We start from the raw sequence: 25,465 nt of genomic DNA on the forward strand, positions 1-25,465 counted from the left end.
TGATGTATTGATTCATTATATAGAGAAGGATAATGAGAGTCAGGCTGGTGTAGTGGTTAAGACAACAGGCTAGGACCCAGGAGACCATGAGTTCTGGTCTTACCTTAGGTATAAAGCCAGCTGGGTGACCTTGGCTGAGTTGCTGTCTGTCAGCCCAAGGAAGTAGGATAAGCCAAACCACTCTCCCAAAAACTGACAAGAAAACTATAGGAATTTGTTGACACAGTCAACTGTTTCAAAAGCATGGGGGAAGGAGGAAGAGGAAGAGAAAGAGGAGGAGAAGGTAGAGAAAGAGAACAAAGAAAGGAGGAGGAGGAGGGACACGTAGACATATACTGCTCCTTAGTGCTTTACAGCACTCTATGAGTAGTTTACAAGGTCAGCATATTGCCTCCACAATCTGGGTCCTCATTTTACCAACCTCAGAAGGATGGAAGGTGAGTCAACTTTTATTCCATGAGGACAAATGTGGCCAGAGTTAGCTTGCAATACAGTATTGTGCTACTAGAGGAGCAAACATACTGAACAAAGTATATACCAACATTAAACATGGCTACAGGGTTATACAATTACCACATTTGGGACAATCAGATCATATATCACTGCTTTTAGCACCAGCATACATCCCTCTCAGGAGACCGGCTCTGCCTATAATAAAGACGGTGACATCTTGGCCAGAAGATGCTTCCCAACAACTTCAGGACTGTTTTGAGAACACAAATTGGGACGTTTACCACCCTCACTTAGAGGAGTATGCTGCAGCTGTTCTGTGCTATATCAAACATTGCACAGATACTGTCACTGTAGATAAATGCATTAGCATCTATCCCAATAAGAAGCCCTGGATGACTAAGGAAGTCCAGCACCTCTTCCATGATAGGACCAAGGCCTTTAGGCCCGATGATGGGGCAAGATACAGTGCTGCTAGAACTAGTTGAAGAAAGGTATTTGGAAGACCAAGACTAATTATAAGAGGAAGATTGAGGATAATTTTTACAGTAATAACATAGGCAGGCATGGCGAGGGATTCAACAAATCACCAACCATCAACCAACCAACCAAGGTCATCCTTGCTGAGGGAGATGCTTTGTTGGTAGAGAAGCTGAATCATTTCTTTGCTCACTTTGAAGTGAAGACATCAGAGACAGCTAAAATACAGCTACCAGACCATTGTAGTCCCCACCTCATGGTGGAGGAACAGGACGTGAGGAGCATTTTGAGGGCTGTGGACCTTAGAAAGGCTGCCGGTCCTGATGGTATCCCTTGCCGACTGCTTAGAGACTATGCTGATCAGTTGGCGGGAGTATTTACCAGGATCTTCAATCAGTCTTTATCCCAGTTCCATCTTGTTTGAAGACTTCCACCATTGTTCCGTTGCCAAAGAAGTTCCCTATCAATAACCTCAATGATTACAGACCAGTGGCACTCACTCCTGTCATCATGAAGTGCTTTGAGAAATTGATCTGTCAGCACATCACTTCTGGTCTTCCACATACATTTGATAATTACCAGTTTGCATACAGAACAAATAGATCTACAGAGGATGCTATAGCTACTGCTCTGACTCATTTGGAACAGTGGGGAGACTATGTGAGGATGCTTTTTGTAGATTTTAGTTCTGCATTTAACATTATTCTTCCACATAGACTAGTGTCTAAACTTATGGACCTTGGGCTTTCTCATTCAATCTGCCTTTGGATTATGGATTTCCTGTCTGGCCGCTCTCAGAAGGTCAGAATTAGGTAATGATACCTCCTCGGCCCTTATTCTTAACAGTGGTACACCACAGGGTTCTGTGTTGAGTCCCTTATTCTATACTCTTTATGTATATGACTGCATTCCCACTCACGCCAGTAATACAATTATTAAATCTGCAGATGATACAAGAGTAGTAGGACTCATCTCTGGGGGGCGGGGATGAGTCTGCCTATTGAGATAAGGTGGACCGGTTGCTTTCATGGTGTGGAGACAATAATTTCGTCCTTAACACAATAAGACCAAGGAGCTTATAGTGGACTACAGAAGAAATAGTTCAGACATCCAGCCCTTGGTTATCAATGGAGACCAAGTGGAGCAAGTGGCCAGTTTTACATTTTTGGGTATTATCATAAAAGAGGACCTGATCTGAGTCGCTCACATTGCAGCCCTGGTCAAAAAGGCCCAGCAGAGATTATTCTTAGGAAACAACAACTGAATGAAAAATTGATGGTGACCTTCTACTGCTGCACTATAGAGAATATTTTAACTTACTGCACCTGTGCATGGTTTGCTAATTGCACAGTGGCAGATAGGATGGCATTCCAGAAGGTCAACGTCATTGCCCAGAGGATCATTGGTTGCCCTCTCTCCTCCTTGGAAGAGCTTTATACCCTCTGCCTTAAGAAAGTTCAAAACGTTCTTAAAGATCCATCTCATCCTGGGGCCCCTTTTTTTGAACTATTGCCATCTGGCAGACGGTACAGGACAATAAAAACAAGGACAAATAGGCTGAAAAACAGCTTCTATCCCAGAGCAGTAACTATGTTGAATTCTACTGTATAGTGCAATATTAATGCAGTATCAGGGGTTTTAAATTCAATTGTGTAGAATGTGAAGGATGTGTGTTTCTGTTTTTTTTTTATAGTTTTCTTATGTATGATGTACACTGAAAACGGCATTTAATTTTGTTGCATGAGGCAACGACAATAAAGTAAACTTAACTTAAACTTAACTGCGCCACCATGGCTCTCTAGCAAGAAGCTAAAGTAAGGGAAATATAAAATATAAAAATATAAAGGCTGACTTGTATGTAAAATATGATATAGTGGTTAGGGAGTTAGATTAGGATCACAGAAACCTAGGTTCAGCTCCAAGGAAGTACACCGAGTGACTTTTTCACCTTTTTCACAGGTTTCTTGTGGGAAGAATCAAGAAGAGCCATTTTATGTGCACTATTCTGAGCCCTGTGAATAAAAGTGGAGTATAAATCAGAGATAGTATTCAGCAGGTTCTGACCAGTTCTGGAGAACCTGTAGCAGAAATTTTGAGTAGTTCAGAGTAAATACCACCTCTGACTTGCCCCGCCCCCATCTATTATCTGCTCCCAAGTCGCAGCTGATCCAGAGGAAATGCGAATTTTGCAGTAACCTTCCCCTGGAGTGGGGAGGGAATGGACATTTTACAGTTCCCTGCCATGCCCACCAAGCCACGCCCACTGAACCAGTAGTAAAAAACATTGAGTCCCAACACTGGTATAAATCTTCTAAATGAAACCTACTACAGTTGATAATTAGAGACTCTAATTATCAACTGCAAACCTTACTATTCGCCCCGTGAATTTTCCTCATTTCTTCTAATTGCTGTTTATGTCCCACCACAAGCCTGTGTAAACGAGGCATTACGAACTCTAGCTGACCAAATCATGGAGGCTGAAGCCAAACACCCTGATTCACTGGCCATTGTTTTGGGAGATCTAAACAAGGCAAACTTAAGGAAAGAACTACCAAAATACTTTCAGCATGTCAATTGTCCCACCAGAGGCAAGAATACTCTAGACCACTGCTACACAACACTAAAAGATGCCTATCGGTCTTTACCACGTGCAGCTGTAGGACACTCTGATCATTGCATGATTCACCTTGTACCTGCTTACAGGCAAAGACTTAAAGCCATAAAACCAATAATTAAATCAGTGAAAACCTGGACGGAGGAATCAGAATTAAAGCTACAGGCATGTTTTGACTGCACTGATTGGAATATTTTAAAGATACCTCTGCAGACCTGGATGAACTCACAGATACTGTAACATCATATGTCAGCTTCTGTGAAGACCTATGTGTACCTACAAGGAACTTGCGAATACACAGTAATAACAAACCTTGGTTTACACCTAAACTTAAGCAGCTACGACATTCCAAAGAGGAAGCCTACAGAAAAGGTGATAAAATGCTGTACAATCAGGCCAGAAATGCACTAACAAGGGAGATAAGAGCAGCAAAAAGAAGCTACTCTGAAAAGCTAAAGAATCAATTTTCAGCAAATGAACCAGCAAACATGTGGAAAACTCTTAAAAATATCACCGGCTATGGCAAACCTCCTTCCCAGGCTGAAGGTAATCAACAACTGGCAGATGACCTGAATGAGTTTTACTGCAGGTTTGAAAGGAAACTACAGCCACCTATCTCCACAACCCCCATCTCAGACACACCAACAACAGCCAAGCCTCCTACAACTGACCCCATTTCATTGGGTTCACAACCCCTAGTGATCACAGAAAAGGAAGTGCAGGACCTATTTCACAGACAAAAGCCAGGAAAAGCTCCAGGCCCAGACAAGATAACTCCTTCTTGCTTAAAAGTCTGTGCTGACCAATTGGCCCCCATCTTCACCCATATTTTCAATAAATCACTAGAGATGTGCTATGTTCCTTCTTGCTTCAAACGCTCTACCATCATCCCAGTGCCGAAGAAGCCCACCATCAAGGAACTGAATGACTACAGACCAGTTGCTCTAACATCTGTAGTCATGAAAACCTTTGAAAGGCTAGTGCTTTCCTACCTGAAAACCATCACAAATCCGCTCTTAGACCCCTTGCAATTTGCATACCGAGCAAATAGATCAACAGATGATGCTGTTAATATGGCTCTGCACTACATCCTACAACATCTTGAGTCTCCAAAGACCTATGCAAGGGTCCTTTTTGTAGACTTTAGTTCAGCATTCAATACCATCATTCCAGACATTCTTCTAACTAAGCTAAACCAGCTACAGGTACCGGAACAGACTTGTAAGTGGATCACAAGCTTCCTAACAAACAGGAAGCAGCAGGTGAAGCTAAGCAAGATCACATCAAATACCTGTACAATTAGCACAGGGCCCCCCCAAGGCTGTGTGCTCTCCCCACTTCTCTTCTCTCTGTATACCAATGACTGCATCTCCAATGATCCATTTGTTAAGCTACTGAAGTTCGCAGATGACACAACAGTGATTGGTCTCATTCGAGACAATGACGAATCCGCATATAGACGAGAGGTCGAACGACTAGCCTTGTGGTGCAACCAAAACAATCTGGAACTGAACACACTCAAAACCGTAGAAATGGTGGTAGACTTTAGGAAAAACCCTTCCATACTTCCACCTCTCACAATACTTGACAACACAGTATCAACAGTAGAAACCTTCAAATTTCTGGGTTCTATCATATCGCAAGATCTCAAATGGACAGCTAACATCAAAACATCATTAAAAAGGACAACAAAGAATGTTCTTTCTGCGCCAACTCAGTAAGCTCAAACTGCCCAAGGAGCTGCTGATCCAATTCTACAGAGGAATTATTGAGTCTGTCATTTGCACCTCTATAACTGTCTGGTTCGGTTCTGCAACCCAACAAGAAAAACACAGACTTCAGAGGATAATTAGAACTGCAGAACAAATCATTGCTACCAACTTGCCTTCCATTGAGGACCTGTATACTGCACGAATCAAGAAGAGGGCCGTGAAAATATTTGCAGATCCCTCGCATCCTGGACATAAACTGTTTCAACTCCTACCCTCAAAACGACGCTATAGAGCACTGCACACCAGAACAACTAGACACAAGAACAGTTTTTTCCCGAAGGCCATCACTCTGCTAAACAAATAATTCCCTCAACACTGTCAGACTATTTACTGAATCTGCACTACTATTAATCGTTTCATAGTTCCCATCACCAATCTCTTTCCACTTATGACTGTATGACTATCACTTGTTGCTGGCAATCCTTATGATTTATATTGATATATTGATCATCAATTGTGTTGTAAATGTTGTACCTTGATGAACGTATCTTTTCTTTTATGTACACTGAGAGCATATGCACCAAGAAAAATTCCTTGTGTGTCCAATCACACTTGGCCAATAAAATTCTATTCTATTCTATTCTATTCTATTCTAAAACATCTGTGATATACCTTTCAGGCATGGGTAAACTGGGATATGTAATGTTACAAAATAGTCTTCACATCAGCATATTTGGTTAAATCAAATTGCAGAAATACATCTATCTTCCAATCTTTTTAAAAACAGGGTTTAAGCTATTTCAGCTTTCATGCCAGTAAAGACAAACACAAATCCAGCTGATTGAATTAAATTGATATCAAGTAATCCCTGCTGAAGGATTCTTTAGAAATGTGGAAATGAGTTTTAGACATTTTATATACAAAGTTTTAACCTAGTAGATGAAAAAAATATACTTAGACAAGTAAAATCTAATTTCGTATGTAAGAGGTGAGGTTGTGATACCAGCGAGAATAACCCATTCCTCTTCTTCTAGTTAAGATGCAGACTCTTATTTTTAAAAAAGGAGAATAAGAATGTAAGATAATATATTATCGGGAGGAAAAAAAACATTGTCTTGTCTTTTATAGATCTTTGATGGTCTTACATTCTTATTCTCTTTTTTTAAAATAAAGGAAACCTTTTGATTAAAATGATTTTTTAAAAAATGCAGCCATTCCTTCTGCCCTGCAAGGAAAAAAAAATTAAAATGAAGCTGGGTTTTGTAACCCAAATTTTTGCTGGCAGTCAGACTTCAGATCCTCATCCATTTACTGTACTTAAGACTGCAATCCCACATTCACATTTCAAGGTGTCAGTCCTATTGAACGTAATGGGTCTTATATTTTGAACAATGTGCAAGATTATGCTTTTAATTTCCCTTCATGGGAGGTACCAACTTACTTCTTGAAAGTCAGGAGCTGTTTCCTGAAGGGAGTTGGCACAACTCCAGTTTTTCTCACTCCCCAAGGTTTAATCTGCCTGAAATGACAGCAGGGTATACAGGTTTCTAGTATGGAGTGAAACTGACAAAAGTTGGCTCTCAGCCAGTTTTGGATACAGGCAAAAGAGGAGCAATGTTATTTTGAAGTTACAATTTGGTTTGTGTGTTTGTGTTTGTTTCTTTTAAAAAAGAGGCAAACCACCCCTCTTTGGAAAAGAACAGTATGTGTGTGTGTGTGTGGGGGGGGGCGGACGTCGAGGATCTCACAAAGAAGTGAAACTTTAAATTAAAGCATGCCAAGTTTACATGGAAGAGCTGTGGTTCCTGTTGCATTTGAGGTAACTCTGGGTCACTCATTTTCCTTTGGTCTAATCAACTTCATACGGCTGTTTGAAAATAAAAGAGGATAATAAAAGAGGACGTGCTTGCTGCCCTGAGTTCATGGAAACAAAATGTAATCGCTAATGACAGGATATGAAGTATAGCCATTGGGCTTGAACTTTATAATTTTTAATCAATATTTGGAATATTGCTTGAAGTCTTGCTTGAAGTCTTACAAAGGTAGAACTTGCTGTAGCACAGAAGCTAGTCCAGAATTCTAGAGGTAGTTTTCTGAATCAAACCCTTTCAGCTCTTGTTTCAACCAAGCCTGCTTCCAACTCTTTCATCATTAAAAGGTCTCATGTGGGTGAATTCTCTCCTTCTGGGTAAGAATTGAAAACGCTCCTCCATTTCTTCTTGTGAATTTGTTTTATAGCTTTACCATCGTTAAGGAACATCATACAAACCCATGAGTAGTATAACACATAGGAACTCCGAACAGTACTAAACTATTCAACTCACACAATAGACTGAGCTTAGAGCCATGGATCATTAAAAATAGATACTTAAACATCTTACCTAGATGTTACCTAGCCTAGTAATGAAACTTTCAGAAACCAACACACAAGCTCAGAGAATGAACCTCCACTCTCATCCTACACTCAAGCTACTGATATTTGCCACAATTGCAAACTTAAACATTTCAACTCTTCCCCATCTCTTGGTCACCAAAACTGCCTTTGCTTGGGATGTCATGCACTGTATCAGTTTTCTACCCACTGTTTTCCTTGGTTGTTACTTCTGGGCTGGTTTTTCAATCTCTTTTCTCAGTCTCAGCTTCTTCGAAAGTTGAACCTGCCTCCTGCCATTTTGCTGGCTAATTGTTAAAACTTGCCAGCCAACTTTACATTCATATTGCCTATGATGCCAAACAATCAGTTGAATGGCTAAACTTTCTCACTTAGCTTGTGGGAGTAGATTCCCAATTGGGCAACTACTTCAGGAGGGGGGAAAAAATCAGTTTTCTCACTATTACCTTTATTTGTCAGCAGTCTGGTGGTCTAGAACTGCACTTTGGTTTAGCAATTAAGGTGTGGGACTGGCCCTAGTGAACCCCAAAGTCCAGTTCCATCCTCAACCGCAAAGGATTGCTGGATGCCTTTGGATTATTTACTCTATCTCTGCAAAACCTGCAGCTCAGGGTTCTTATTATGGAGGACAAAATGAGAGGGAGGAATGTAATCTAAACTGCGTTGAGCTCCTGAATAAAAGGTGGAATATAAATCAGATACATTAACCATGAGCCTCAGATTTCATTTTTTCTCCTCTGAAATCCCATTGAAAGTAGCTGATCGGTCAGGTTCCATATAAGCTTTGCAGCTGGCAAGCCAATTTGTTTTTCTCTTCTCTTATACAAATTGTACATTACAAGTCTTGCGATCAAGGCCATATCAATGCCCTTGAGGGTTTCCTAAGGGAAGAGGAAGAAGATACAAGGGAGATTGAGAAGAGAAGAGTGGGGAGTCGAAGAAAAATAAAGAAAAGATGCCTAAAAGGTTGACAGAATGCAAATGATGATTTAATCCATGCTTCTCCTATCATTATTTGTAGCTTTTCTCACTCAATGATTGAATTACACCTGACAGCATGATTCTATTAACAGAAAAATTATGCCTGCCCTTGTTTGAGTGGACATGGCTCAAAGAGTACTAAATCTTTGAAACAAAAAAGACTCTACAAGAGCTCCTCTATAACAGACAATGACGAGAACAATAAACAAAACAATTTTGTCATTCCGTACATTGCAGGCATATAGGAAAAGTTCAGAAGGATTGTCAGCCAACGTAACATACGTGCACACGTCAAACCCAAAAATACACTAAGGCAGAAGCTCGTCCACCCCAAGGATAAAACACCCAGACCAAAACTGAGCAATGTGGTATATGCAGTACAATGCAGTGAACCAGGTATAGATCTGTACATTGGGGAAACATAAGGAAAATTCTGGACTGTGCTGAGATGGATAAATTAACAAAGAAGATAAAAGAAAAGGAAGATACGGAATATTATATAGTATGGAATAAATTGTATAATTGGATAGAAATTAGAAATGGTAAATGACGAAAAAGGGGAAAAGGTCACATACACACACACAAAAATGGGTAGTGCATGAAAGAAAATAAATTGTTATAATGATAGGTATGATGGAATATATACAGAAATAAGGGATAATGGGACAAAAAAGATAAGTATAATTAAAGGAAATGAGAGGAGGGGAAATGTAAATAATAGTGGAATGCCGAAACGAAGCTGATGTAAAGAAGGGCTATATGTTTTATGTTAGTGTTTGTTATGTTTTGTTGTTGTTTTTTAAAGTATTTTTTAAAAAACAAACAAACACCCAGACAGAAACTGAGCAACGTGGTATATGCAGTACAATGCAGTGACCCAGGTGCAGATCTGTATATTGGGGAAACGAAACAACCACTTTATAAATGTGTGGCACAACACAGGAGAACAAACACATCAAGACTAGATTCAGCAGCCCATCTGCATTTAGAAGACACAGACCATTCTTTTGAAGACAACAACGTCCACATATTGGACAGAGAGGATTGCTGGTTTGAAAGAGAGGTCAAAGAAGCCATCTATGTCAAAACTGAACAGCCCTCTCTCAATAGAGGGGAAGGGATACAAGATCATCTATCTCCAGTTTACAACACAGTCCTTTCAACAGTTCCAAGAAGGCTCCACATCCATTTGCACCACTCAGGTGACCTTGAGGACACAGATAAACCTCCAGGTGATCTTAACGACCCGCTAAAAGAATGCCAATGACCAACTGTCTGCAAGGAGTAGAAATCCTTCCATTCCTCACCATCCCTTCAGCTGAAGAAGCTGAAGAAGCTTCTTGTGTGAGAAGTGAAATATCTTCAAAGAAAAACCAGAAAGTCCAGTCGCCTCTTGAAAAAGCACCGTTGGGACTAAGACCTGGATGATTGAGAATCTCCATAGATATAAATCTTTGAAACATCTGGATTTTTTTCAGCTGGTGAACTAAATCCATATTTAAAGGTTGCTTCTCTTTTTCTCAACTTCTTGAGGCAGTTGTATTCACTGCATAGTTCTGCACTATTAATGGAAAGCCAGGACAGAATAGAATAGAATAGAATAGAATAGAATAGAATAGAATAGAATAGAATAGAATAGAATTCTTTATTGGCCAAGTGTGATTGGACACACAAGGAATTTGTCTTGGACCATACGCTCTCAATGTACATAAAAGAAAAGATGCATTCGTCAAGAATCACAAGGTACAACGCTTAATGATAGTCATAGGGAAACAGTCAATGTAAACCTTAAGGATACCAGCAACAAGTTTACAGTCATACAGTCATAAGTGGGAGGAGATGGGTGATCGAACGATAAGAAGATTAATATTCATTATTCTTTAGCACCCATTGTCGGCTTTCTCCATGTGAACTTACTTGGTCTTTTATCTCTTGACACTGTTCCATTCCTCTTGAATGAAGTGCCTTATATTGTCAGTTTATGAACCTCATCAAGCTCTTGTCTCTTTGAGTTAAGTAAATTGATAAAATATGACAGCTACTGTAGACTGGATATCTTACTTTTGTGAGCATTTTATGCCTTTTGCAGGATGTTCTCTGCAACAAGGTGGAAGAAGGCCTTTTATTTGTATGAATTATTTATATCATTGTTACTTTGGGTTGGAATAATGGAATCGGATAAAAACTATTTCATGCACATACCCTATTTGGGTTTAATCAGCAGCTCTTTACTACTTGACAGCTCTAAACAATCTAAATACTTATACTTTTATAGTTTAGGAGTGGTTAAATCTGCCCAAGTTTGTGTATTATTTGTTAAATGTTTTAAACCATCCTATAGTTGAAGCTCTTTAGGTAGTTCATAATAAACATGCCCGAAGAAACAAATAAATTTGAGTTAAAACATATTGAATAAAATAAAATAAAAATAAAACCAAGAGACCATACAAACTAGATAGCAGCAAGGCTAACATCAAAATGTAAAACAGTCTGGAGACTGTTTCCCATTTTCCCAGTATGACAATTATTTATCCTGCTTCCACATGAGAATGCAACATCTTTTTGAAATGCCACCTGAAAATCATCATCATTTTTATTCTTCAAAATACACATTTTACACACTAATTTTTAGACATGCACATTTGAAAGCAGTTTCTCATGTTCTGGAGAATTGGTAGCGGAAATTTTGAGTAGTTCGGAGAACCAGTAGTAAAAATTCTGACTGGCCCCCCCTCCATCTATTCTCTGCCTCCCAAGTCCCAGCTGATCGGGAAGAAATGGGGTTTTTTGCAGTAACCCTCCCCTGGAGTGGGGTGGGAATGGAGATTTTACAGTATCCTTCCCCTGCCACCCACCAAGCCACACCCACCAAGCCATGCCACACCCACTAAGCCACACCCACAGAACTGGTAGTAAAAAATTTTGAAACACACCACTGCACTATATGAATTGGTCAGAACAGTGTATTTGTATGAAAACTGAACAATGGTTTCCAGCAGGATGTGTGGTGGGGGTGGGTGGTGGGAGAAGGGTGGACAGACTGACAAGAACAAGTTTCTCAATTGGCCTCATTTAATCTGATTGAGCAAATGGAGAATTCTTCAAGTTTGATTGCATTTCACTGCCTGATGATTTTCTTGTTTGGAATAACAGTGTGCGTTTAACATTCATTCATTCATTCATTCATTCATTCATGCGGCATTGTTGAGATAGATGCTAAACTTTCTGTAGTTGTACAGGGCATAAGGAATGGCCTTGAAGCCCCGTTTATCTCAGTCAAGCCCATCCCTAGTTCACACAAAGGGAGAGAAGGGGAAACACATCCAGATGTGCAAGATTCTGCTCCTATAGCTTTACGATAAAAATAGTTGCTTCCTATATGGTGTTGGTTTCTTCCTCTGTGAAACCTTGTAGGGCTGACAATAATGCTAATCAACTGAATACAAGTCTGGTTTTTACTTTTATGCCCTTTTAATGAAACTCTTTTCCTAACTTTATATTAATGCTACATGAATGTTTATAGTCTCAACTGAAATCTCAGCTAAACCTGATAAAGGCTGTCCAGATTAATAATACAAATACAAATCTGTGCAGAAAAAAAATGAATTCCTGGGTAAAACTTCTGATTCAGCGGGGCAGCTATAATTGTGTATTTTTGATGGGTTAGGGTTTTGGGATAGCAGGTGTATCACTTCACATAGGAAAGTATTTTTATGTGAAATGGAAACCTGCTATTCCAGAGAAAATGATAAATTACTGCAAGGTTTTGAAATAACTTCCCAGACTTAGCAAGTTCAGGGTGCTTTAAACTCTGTTATATATTCAACCTGAATCTGTTTCTTTGAGACAGTGGTTGAGTGTTCTGTATTCCTGAAAATTCTAAACGTTAATACACACACTGAATGTTTCTATTTTCAAAAGATTTCTTCTATTTGAGATGAAGATTGTCTTATCTATAAGGGACACGCCAATGAATAATGTCAGTAAAATCAGGAATCTCTCTAACTTATTGCAACACGATTCCGTCAGGAAGCCTAATTGCCCACAATAGTTAGATGGGTGGTTAAGAACTAGGAAATTAATTAATTAATTATTAAGCAAATTAGGGAATGGTGAGTCTGATATTTTTCTAGAATATTTCAAAAACAAATTGCAACTACTATGGCTAAGATAGCATAAAGCAAACCAAGAGCATCTTAAGAATTGACCATTATGCTTATTATATTTTGTTCCAACGTTTGATTTTATTTTTGCATTCATTTGCTATGTATGTTTCATTATCTGAATTGTTGGGAGTTGCTTGAAATTGCAGCAGAGTAAAATAAAATGAAACAATAAATAAATGGTCATGCTTTCGTGTCCAAGAGACTAATCATCATTATTCCCAAAGCAGAGTCTGCAGTATCTTTGTTTTCTTTAGCATGGAATCAAGTGCTGGTTGGAGTGTGAAATAAATTGAAAGGTCAAATTTTGTTTTTGGAAAGTGATTATCTTACACACTTCCTGCCATTGATTCAAGGTGTCAACAGGGTTCGGCTAAAATATCAAAATGGTGAGAGTGTGATTGAAACTTGCACATTACATGTGTCGCATATAAAACCAGGCAGACTTTTGGTCACAAGCTTCATCTTGATTATTTTATGATCTGCAGATACCCTGCATTGAGTTACTACCGAGAAAGCAAGAATGCTGACATAACTTTGATTGTTTTCATAGCTTTTCAGGGACAGCTTATATGGTGGTCCATCTAGAACACGGGTGTCAAACAGGCTGGATTGTGATGCTTTTTGGCTTTGCGGAGCCGGGGTGGGCATGGCCTGCATGTGACGTATCCGGCCGTTGGGCCGCCAGTTTGACAGGCCTCATCTAGAACATGTTTTTAAAAATAGTGGATAAAAATGTAGCAACAACAATACAACAACAATGCCTAGGCAAGCATGTTTGAAGATGTTCAGTCTTTCTAAAAAAAATTATTCGGTTCATTCTGAATCAGTGTGCTCCTGAATGTTTGTGACAATTTTTCAGTGGAGATATCAAAACAAAGGCAATAACATCCAATGAATCAGTAATTGTAGTGTTTTCACTAGCTAAGATGCTATCTAAGGCTTAAATTTAGCAGTTTGATTTGTGAGGAACATCCTATCAATATTGACCATTGACTAATGATTTGATTATTTGATAATGATTTCCTTTCCCCCTCTTTCTGTTTTTTTTAAGCACCAAGCAGAGTATCAAGACATTATCATTTAACAGAGGTAACTTAGTGGTCTTCGTTTCTTTGTTTATGCTATGCGCCTCTCGGTTAATGCAGGTAAATGGTTGAGAATTGTACTTTTTCCAAACATAAGAAACAAAACAAAAAAACAATACAATACGTCTATAATGCTGATTGTATATCCAGATTGAAAGTAACAAACACTTAGGCCACAAATGGGAACCAGGATTCAGGTGGCCTCAACAGCTCTTAGAGCAGGGGTGTCAAACTCACGGTGTCACGTTGCCGTCATGTGACATTTCGTGATGTTTTTTACATTCTCAGAGCTAGGGTGGGCATGGCCTGTGCATGATACATCCGGCCACCAGTTAGACATCCCATGTCTTAAAGAGAGTGCTTATGACTAGATGACTGCAAAGAAATAGAATCCTTCCATCCCCACCACCATCCTGTCAACTGATGAAGCTTCTTGGATGACAATCGAAACATTTTCTTCTTCTTCCTTTAGTTTAGGAAAAACTAAAAAGTCCAGTTGACTTTTGAAAAAGCACCGTTGAGACAACCATGACCTGGATAACTAAGAATCTTGATACAGAGAAGGAGGAACCTTAATTTTTGCACCAGAGTTTTATCACCATGCCTTTGGATGCTCACTGTTGTGTGTTCTTTTACTTTTTCAATAGTAAATGAATGAGTATTAATGAGCCCTGTTACAGAGAGCTAATCCTAAACTTCCCCAATGTTATGGGACGTCTGGAGTGTTGATGTCCCACACTGCATGTCAGCAGTAATACAATCACCTGTGATAAATAGTTTTGTAACTGATGTCATCTTTTCATGTTACAGGATAGGATACCACTCCTGGGGTAACTGATCTCTCTTGCGCTGTCATTCTCGTTCATTCTCTCTATCATTCCTTTCTTAATGGAGAGTGTAACTGATATGCTTGCATAATGTTAAGGGACTCACGTACGAGAATGAAACATCAAAAATCATTCAACTATAGCAGTACTTTCAGGGCAGCAGCACAGCTTTCCAGTGAGGTAAGGTCCTTTATATTAGCCCTAATGTAATATCTTTCATAGAAATTCGCTCAAGTGTTCAGCCTCAAACCTGAAATGGTAACAACTGAAAGAATATCCACCTGCGTATGGGTGATCTAGCTAGACTCAGCTTCAGAGATAGCAAAAGATGACAATTCCTTTAGTGTTTCAGATTCACACAATGCAGCACTTATTTTCAATGCATCTGACTGCAATGTTTTAGAATGTAGGACAATGGCCATCAATAACTAACCTGACAGTTTCTAGTTGTTTTGAATATTAGTTAACATGGCCATTGCAACAAATTAAAAAGAACACTTAGATGTCTTGGTCTTCTCTGTGTAAATACATTATTAAATTTCTACTGTTTCCTTCCATTCATCTGTGCTTTATATGTATAGAAATATTAGCATATGCATTCAATTTGTCTGTTGGAGAAAGGTGTGGTAGGCAAAGTGTTAAAGCAACTGCCTTCTTACATGGGGGAGATATCCATATATTAATTCTGCAGCTATTCTCAATGATTTTTGAAAGCTATTTCTGTAATTCCATTTGCATGCCTGCTGAGAGTATATCTTGTTTTCTCATGATCTGCTTGCTTGTGTCTCTTCATCCTCAGTTTCAGAGAGGGAACCGCCCCAAAACTAATATTGCTTATTTCAGTTAATGCACCTACGTCCTTCACTATCATTTCTAGGATTCCTAGTAAAACAGAAGCCCCATTAAATTCTTTTGCCAATTTGCATTTTTTTCCGTCCTAGATATGTGGAGTCAAGGATATTTGGGGTGTGTGTGTCAAGTTAAGTCAAGATGGCAGCCACACAATACATAGATAAAATGGTGAGGGCTTCAATCTCTGTTGTCGTTCTTTGTCTTTTCAAAAGACTTCATGAACTCTGTTTTCATCTTTTTGTTTTAAAAAATAAATGCTAGTGATAGCAGTTTGACACATCATATCATTTTCTAGGAAACAGGAAGTGATAAATACAACCGATAATTCTTTCATGCCCTAAAAATGTACAGCTGCTGAAAAGAAAGCAGGACAAAAAAAAGTTAGAGATAACTTACGAGGTACTAAAATCAAATGCTGGTGGCTTTCAGTTTTGCTATCCTCTTTTTACTTTGCTTCTAAGAATTGATATGTTGGAATTTGCCCTCTCGGCTTTTTTTTTTTTCCTGGCAGGGCTATCATGCTATTAGGAGCTGTCTATCTGGCAGAAATACTTCAAACTAGAGCTTTCCCATTGCATGTTGTCTGCTGGGAGCACCTGCCAGCTCCATAATTTTTATAGGCCCATGAACCCTGCCAGGAAAAAAGAATGAAAGAAAAAGAAAATATGGCATTTCTTCAGCCAGCTATGTACTACAACTCATTTTGCTTTCAGGCAAGAAGCACTGTTACCACTTCCTGCAAATTTATCCTGGATTTTGTGGATTCTCAATATGTCCTAAGAATTCACTGTTAGTGGCCCATGTCCAGCTTATGGTTCCCAAGAGATTCTTGAGAAAAGAGTAAAGCCAGACCAAGGTTTTTTTTCCCCCTGGTAAAATAGCAAACACACAGCCAGGAGGCTGGTTAGTGCCCTGAAAACATTTCCCTGCCTTTTAATTAATTTTTAACATTGATCTTTACCTTTTTAAAAATTGTATATACCGCTTTCGTGTTTTAATATTTTATTTGTACACCACCCAGAGATGGATGGTTTTAAAATTTGATCCTCAAAATAGAATAAGCAAATAATAAATCTCTTCCCACCAAGGTGCCCAATGTCCAATTTATCAAATTATTATGGCAGATTTAAGAGAAAATCTCGTTGTGTCTTCTTTGAAATAGGACAATGATAATGATGGTGGTGGTGGTGGTGATGGTGATAATGACATTGTTGATTTATAAGATACTCAAGATCAATTTTGGAGCAGTATCCTTAACTGATTTAACAGCAGGTCAGGTTTTGTTGAGAGTGTGATTATTAATATGGCTGTAATTCAGGGGTGGGTACTACTTACTTTACTACTGGTTCATAACGGGGCTGTGCGCGCATGCACAGAAGCTTCTGCACATGCGCAGATTGTCATTTATGACATCTGAGTGGGTGGGCAGAGCCTCCTGCCAATTTTACTATTGATTCTATAGAACTGGACAGAACCGGGAGCAACCTACCACTGCTGTAATTAAAGGCATTATATGTGCAGCAAATGGTATAATGAAGGATCCCAGATAATGCTTCCTATCTGTTCCAAACAACATTCCTGTTCTAAATCTGAACCAGAGTCCTTCAAATACAGTATCTGCAAAACTCAAAACAGAAATTCAGGCAGTGGCAAGACTGCACCCGCTCACTGTCATTTGTGCAAACCAGAAATGACTTGGTAGCATATCTGATTAGGCAAAGCTTGTAATTTGTGTTTGCTGTAGTCAGCTTGGTGGTATTTTGGGACAAACAACCACTGTATGCTACTTATAGTCTGGAATTCTGTGGCTTTTTTTTTCTTTTCTGAAATTTTAGTTAAGTGGGGATTAGAGAGAAAGACTACTAAATATCATACAAGACTCCTAGTTGATATAGTCTTGGGACAATGAACATCGAACAGTCCAATTTTCCAAGCCCAAGAATATGAAGAAACTTGTCATATTCTTTAAATCTGAACTATATATTGGACTAGAGTTGTGCAGAGCTTTGATCAAACCAGCCTTTGAAGCAGATTGCCAAATCAAAATAATCCAGCTTTGATTTGAAGACTTCAATCTGGAGGTTGTCATGACCTTCTGAGCATGAATACACATGGGCAGAAGAGCTTGTTGCTGAAGCAAAGAGGCTAACCAAATTAAGTCTACCTACTTTGATTTGTTAATTCAGATGTTGAAGAAGAGGAGATGGATTTGAGGCATGGTCTCAGATCACATCTCTTCTGTAATCTGGACCTATGGAAATTTATCAGATTGACACCAATTCTCAGAAGCTTGAATTTTAGAAGTGTACTTCAACTGAATACTTTTGTTGTTGTTGTTGTTTTTTTGGTTTTTTTATAGATTTATATACCGCCCTATCTCCCTAGGGACTCAGGGCGGTTCACAGGCAATTAAAAACAAACATAAATACAATGTAAAATCAGACATAAAAAACTTATTCAATAGCCAGATTGATAAAAAACAATATAAATACTAAGAACCCCATTAAAACCAATAAATTTAAAAACTAACCCAGCCCCGCGCAAATAAATAGGTGTGTTTTGAGCTCGCGACGAAAGGTTCGGAGGTCCGGAAGTTGACGAAGTCCTGGAGGGAGTTCGTTCCAGAGGGTGGGAGCCCCCACAGAGAAGGCCCTTCCCCTGGGTGTCGCCAGACGGCACTGCCTAGCCGACGGCACCCTGAGGAGTCCCTCTCTGTGAGAGCGGACGGGTCGGTGAGAGGTACTCGGTAGCAGCAGGCGGTCCCGTAAGTAACCCGGCCCTATGCCATGGAGCGCTTTAAAGATTGTCACCAAAACCTTGAAGCGCACCCGGAAGGCCACAGGTAGCCAGTGCAGTCTGCGCAGGATAGGTGTCACACGGGAGCCACGAGGGGCTCCCTCTATCACCCGCGCAGCCGCATTCTGGACTAACTGGAGCCTCGGATGCCCCTCAAGGGAGCCCCATGTAGAGAGCATTGCAGTAATCCAGGCGAGATGTCACGAGTGCGTGGTGACTGTGCATAAGGCATCCCGGTCTAGAAAGGCGCAACTGGCGCACCAGGCGAACCTGGTGGAAAGCTCTCCTGGAGGCGGCCGTCAAGTGATCTTCAAAGACAGCCGTTCATCCAGGAGGACACCCAAGTTGCGCACCTCTCCATCGGGGCCAATGACTCGCCCCAACAGTCAGCCGTGGACTCAGCTGACTGTGCGGGATGCCGGCATCCACAGCCACTCTGTCTTGGAGGGATTGAGCTTGAGCCTGTTTCTCCCCATCCAGACCCGTACGGCTTCCAAACACCGGGACAGCACTTCGATAGCTTCATTGGGGTGGTCCGGTGTGGAAAAGTACAGCTGGGTGTCATCAGCGTACAGCTGGTACCTCACACCGAAACCACTGATGATCTCACCCAGCGGCTTCATATAGATGTTGAACAGAAGGGGTGAGAGAATCGACCCCTGCGGCACCCCACACATGAGGCGCCTCGGAGCCGACCTCTGCCCTCCTGTCAACACCGTCTGCGACCGGTCGGAGAGATAGGAGGAGAACCACCGATAAACGGTGCCTCCCACTCCCAATCCCTCCAACCGGCGCAGCAGGATACCATGGTCGATGGTATCGAAAGCCGCTGAGAGGTCTAATAGGACCAGGGCAGAGGAACACCCCCTGTCCCTGGCCCTCCAGAGATCATCCACCAATGCGACCAAAGCCGTCTCAGTGCTGTAACCGGGCCGGAAACCGGACTGGAACGGGTCTAGATAGACAGTTTCATCCAGGTGAAGGGAAAACTGATATGCCACCATACTCTCTACAACCTTCGCCACAAAGCAAAGGTTGGAGACCGGACGATAATTACCTAAAACAGCCGGTCAGGAGGGCTTCTTGAGGAGGGGCCTCACCACCGCCTCTTTCAAGGCGGCCGGAAAGACTCCCTCCAACAAAGAAGCACTCGTAATCGCCTGGAGCCAGCCTCGTGTCACCTCCCGAGTGGCCAGCACCAACCAGGAGGGGCACGGGTCCAGTAAACACGTGGTGGCATTCAACCTGCCCAACAACCTGTCCATGTCCTCGGGAGCCACAGGGTCAAACTCATCCCAGACAATATCACCAAGACCGCCCTCAGATGCCCTGTCTGAATCGACGCAATTTTGGTCCAGACCGTCTCGAAGCTGAACGATTTTATCGTATAGATAACCGTTAAACTCCTCAGCCCGTCCCTGCAACGGGTCTTCCCGCTCTCCCTGGTGAAGGAGGGAGCGGGTCACCCGAAACAGGGCGGCCGGGCGGTTATCTGCCGACGCAATGAGGGAGGAGGCGTAGCAACGCCTCGCATCCCTCAGTGCCACTAGGTAGGTTCTAGTATAGGACCTAACTAGTGTCTGATCAGCCTCTAAACGGCTAGACCTCCAAGAGCTCTCTAGGCGTCTTCTCCGGCGTTTCATCCCCCTCAGCTCCTCGCAGAACCAGGGAGCCGGTTGGGATCTGCGCCGGGTCAGAGGCCGCAGAGGCATGACACGGTCTAAGGCCCCAGCCGCAGCCCGTTCCCAGGCTGCGTACTTCTTCTGAACAACGGTGTACTTCCTCTGTGCCATTTCCTGACAGTCAACACTATGGTCATTTTGCATGTTTAAATTATGGTTTGCTGAATAAACTACATCAACCAAGTTTAGAAATAATGCTAAGCAACAATGTCTGGCTTCACACATGTCACTAAGCCATATATGTGTCCAGCCCCTGTGCTCTCTCTTTTTTTTTTATTATTATTATTATTATTATTATTATTATTATTATTATTATTATTATTATTATTATTATTATTATTATTATTATTATTATTATTATTAAATTTTATCTTTTCCAATCTGCCATGCTGTAGATATGTTAGATTTCAAATCCTATAGAAAGCTTGGTGGCTTGCAGATATTTCATTATCCAAGTAGGTAACATCACCAAACGAAAAGCTAACAAGGAAACAAAAAGACCAGAACACATTCCCTCAAGCAGCCAACACCCAGATAAATAGATTTATTCCAGACAAACAATCAAGCAGAAAACAATACCCTACTCAAACTATCAAGGACAAACCTTCACCATCACTGGCATGGCAAGCTACCTTATACAGATAGCCCTCAACTTACAATTATTCATTTAGAGACCGTTCAAAATTAAAATGGCATTGGGGAAAAAATGACATGACCATTTCTCCCACTTACAAGCGTTGCAGTATCCCCAGGGTCATGTGATCATAATTTGACTGCTTGGCAACCCACAATTTCTGAAGGCAAGCTGTTCCACTGGTTAATTGTTCTCACTGTTACGAAATTTCTCCTTAGTTCTAGGTTGCTTCTCTCCTCGATTATTTTCTATCCATTGTTTCTTGTCTTGCCTTCTAGTGCTTTGGAAAATAAGTTGATCCCTATTTGAGGCAGCTCCTCAAAAATTGGAACACTGCTATATGTCACCCCTAGTCCTTCTTTTCACTAGACTAGACATACCGAATTCCTGTTACCATTCTTCATATGTTTTAGTCTCCAGCCCTTTAATTATCTTTGTTGCTCTTCTTTGCATTCTTTTCAGAGTCTCAACATCTTTTTTATATGTGGTGCTCAAATCTGGATGCAGTATTGCTATGAGTAATGTATGAACTAGTAGAGCTGTGGTGGCACAGTGGTTAGAATGCAGAATTGCAGGCTAATTCTATTGACTGTCAGCAGTTCAATCCTGACCAAAAACTATCTACTATTGATCCTAAGAGGTCTTTAAGGGGCGTGCATAAGAGCACCAACGTGCCTACCATTCCTGTCCTAATGTTCCCTTGATTGTATCCAATTTTGTATAGTTATTACATACTTATGCTTATATATATGCTTATATATCGTATAGTTATTTCATGCTTATGCTTATATATACTGTTGTGACAAATAAATAAAATAAAATAAAAAAATAAAAAAGGTTGACTTCTGAAGTTAATAAAATGAGGAGCCAGATTGTTGGGGGCAATATGCTCTGCAAACTGTTGTCTCTGCAAACTGCTTAGAGAGGAGTGTAAAGCAATGTGAAGCAGTATAGAAGTCCAAATGTTGTTTGTAACCAAGTCAGTGGCCATTGTCCATCTATACAATTATGTAAAGAAGACAGTGCAAACCTCTACTAAAAGACACTATATGGCTAATATTAAGCACAGAGTACATTTCTTTGATTTCATATATATATGATACTGAGGTTCATATATATATGATATGATATATATGAGGTTCATATATATTGATTTCATATATATATGAACCTCAGAAAACCTCAGAAAACATATATATATATATATATATATATATATATATATATATATATATATATATATATATATATATATGTAGGTCTTTGGTTATTCGGGTTTTCTCCCGCGTAAAATTGGAAGTGTCTTGGCGACGTTTCGACGAAGTCTCATTCGTCATCTTCAGGCTTCAGCTTCGTGCTTCTGGGAGCAATGTGTGATAGCAGCTGTTTCTTCCTTTTTAACTGCTAGTGGGGTTTGAACTGATTGGGTGGGAGCTTGGCTGTGCTCTGATTAGTCTGAGTTGCAGGGGGATTTGAGCTGGTGAGCTGCACTGCTGCTGTTTGGCTTCGTGTTCGTGGTCGTGCTACATCCTCGCAGTGGGTGTCAGTCCGCTGCATGCACGGATTGGAGGGGTTTGAAATGGCCAATGTTGCAGCTGCGGTCTGGCTTCTGGTCCTTGGTCGTGCTTCCTGATCAGTGTGGGTTTGGGTCTGCTTTCTGGGTGGATGTGTGGTGGTGACATCCTGTGTGGACCTCGTAAGTGTGGGTCTGGTGTCATTCCTCGTGTTAAGGACTCGTTTGTCAATAAGGGCGGGTTTCCAAATGGCTGGTAGGCGGGAGGTATCATCTCGTTTGTTCATGCTGTGTGGGCGTTTTTCTATCTCGATGGCTTCTCTGATTATTCTATTGTTAAAGTGTTCAGTTTTGGCGATAGTTCTGGTCTTTTTAAAGTCTATATCGTGTCCTGTGACTTTAACCTGACAACTTACCCAAAGAGGAACAGACAGCACTACTTAACCTGAAAAAAGACACCAGCATAATAATCCTACCAGCAGACAAGGGGAACGCCACGGTGGTTATGAACACATCTGACTACCAAACCAAATTAACCAACCTACTCCAAGACCCTGCATACAAGCCCCTAAAAACAGACCCCACCACCTACCTAGAAAAAACCACTAGATCCAAAATAAAAGCCTCCCCCATCAGCGAAGAAATCCAACAAAGAATCATTCCCAGAGAGAAATCATCCAGATGCCCTAAGCTCTACGGCCTCCCCAAGATACACAAAGAAGGAACCCCACTCAGACCCATAGTCAGCTCCATAGACTCACCTCTACAAAACCTAGCCAAATTTCTCGCCAAACAACTACAGCCCTATGCAGAATCCATCGCCTCACACGTAAAAAACTCATTCCAGTTCATAGATATCATAAAGAAACAAAACTTACAGCCCAGCGACCTACTCGTGAGCTTTGATGTCATATCCCTCTTCACCCAAGTGCCAATCAAAGAAGCCTTGAAAGCTATCCAAAACAAATATAACCCCCCCAAGCACATCCTAGATCTGACCAACCACTGCCTATCCAACACATACTTCATCTATAACGGACACAAATACAAACAAATAGAAGGCGCACCCATGGGATCACCCCTCTCACCTGTCATTGCCAACCTCTACATGGAACACTTTGAAACCCAAGCACTAGAAAAATCGGATCACAAACCCAAACTCTGGCTCAGATACGTAGACAACACCTTCATAATCTGGCCACACGGGAAAGAAAAACTTGACAACTTCCTCACACACCTCAATAGCCTACACCCCAAAATACAGTTCACCATGGAAACAGAAGTTAACAACCAACTTCCCTTCCTAGATGTCTTAGTCTACAAGAGACCCAATGGCTCCCTAGGACACACCATCTACCAGAAGAAAACACACACAAACCGCTATCTGCACGCACTCTCACACCACCACCCAGCACAGATCAACTCCGTAGCCAAGACACTCATCTCTAGAACAAAACGCTTAGCTGACGAACAACACCTAAAAACGAACTACACTCTCACAAACGTACTAACATCCAATGGATTCCAGAGAAATAAGATTACCAAACTAATCCAAAAAGAACCCCCCACTAAAATCCAAGACAGAGAACAAGAAAATGGCACAGCCCTCCTCCCATATATAAAAGGCACCACAGACAGAATCAGCAAGATCCTCCACAAACACAACATCAAGACAGCATTCTGCACAAACCAAAAAATATCCACCATCCTAAGAAACCCCAAAGACAAAATTGAGTTAGAAAATCAAGGAGTATATGAAATCCCATGCACCACCTGCCCCACCACATACATTGGACAAACCAACAGAAGAATAAGTGCACGCATTGAAGAACACAAGAACTCAGTCAAAAAAGAGGAACCAACTTCTTCCCTGGTCCAACACCTTAAAGCCACAGGACACGATATTGACTTTAAAAAGACCAGAACTATCGCCAAAACTGAACACTTTAACAATAGAATAATCAGAGAAGCCATCGAGATAGAAAAATGCCCACACAGCATGAACAAACGAGATGATACCTCCCGCCTACCAGCCATTTGGAAACCCGCCCTTATTGACAAACGAGTCCTTAACACGAGGAATGACACCAGACCCACACTTACGAGGTCCACACAGGATGTCACCACCACACATCCACCCAGAAAGCAGACCCAAACCCACACTGATCAGGAAGCACGACCAAGGACCAGAAGCCAGACCGCAGCTGCAACATTGGCCATTTCAAACCCCTCCAATCCGTGCATGCAGCGGACTGACACCCACTGCGAGGATGTAGCACGACCACGAACACGAAGCCAAACAGCAGCAGTGCAGCTCACCAGCTCAAATCCCCCTGCAACTCAGACTAATCAGAGCACAGCCAAGCTCCCACCCAATCAGTTCAAACCCCACTAGCAGTTAAAAAGGAAGAAACAGCTGCTATCACACATTGCTCCCAGAAGCACGAAGCTGAAGCCTGAAGATGACGAATGAGACTTCGTCGAAACGTCGCCAAGACACTTCCAATTTTACGCGGGAGAAAACCCGAATAACCAAAGACCTACATACAAACGCCCGCGAAAACCTCAGAAAACATATATATATATATATATATATATATATATATATATATATATATATATATATATATATATATATATATATATATATATATATATATATATATATATATATATAGTGTGTTGTGTGTGTGTGAGAGAGAGAGAGAATCTTCATTATTGTGATTTCCAGCAATGATGGAAATCATCCTGTTCTTTCGCTGGCTTTCTTGTCTTCTTTGTATGTATTCTTGTGATCCTAGCCTGGTTACATGAGAAAACACAGCCAGAAGGGATCAAAATTCGCAGCTGGGAATTGTATGCTGGAGTGCTTTTTAAACATCGTAGCAGAAAAGCCATAAGAAAAAATGAACAGTTGGAACAGCTTGACAGAAGTATATTGGATTGTGTGCCATCAGAAAATAATCACACAAGATTGCATGGAACCTAAACTGAACATAGTTTTCCTCAGTCCAAGAAAGAAACAATGCCTCTCTTCTTTTTATAACTTTCCTTCATATAACTATTCATATACAACAGTTGAAAAATGTTTTTTTTTTCTAAAATGCTACGGTATGGGCCTGTAAACCAATTTCATTTTTTTAAAAAAAGAAGTAAAATATTAACCTGAATGAGGAAAAGTCTTTAGTTGCCTTTTCACTGAAATCAACCAAATGCCTTAATTCAAATGCTGACAGATCACACGTGTCAGCAATTCATTTCTGCAAATCAGGTGTAGAGTT

Source organism: Ahaetulla prasina, chromosome 2, assembly GCF_028640845.1.
Source record: "Ahaetulla prasina isolate Xishuangbanna chromosome 2, ASM2864084v1, whole genome shotgun sequence".
NCBI lineage: Eukaryota > Metazoa > Chordata > Lepidosauria > Squamata > Colubridae > Ahaetulla > Ahaetulla prasina.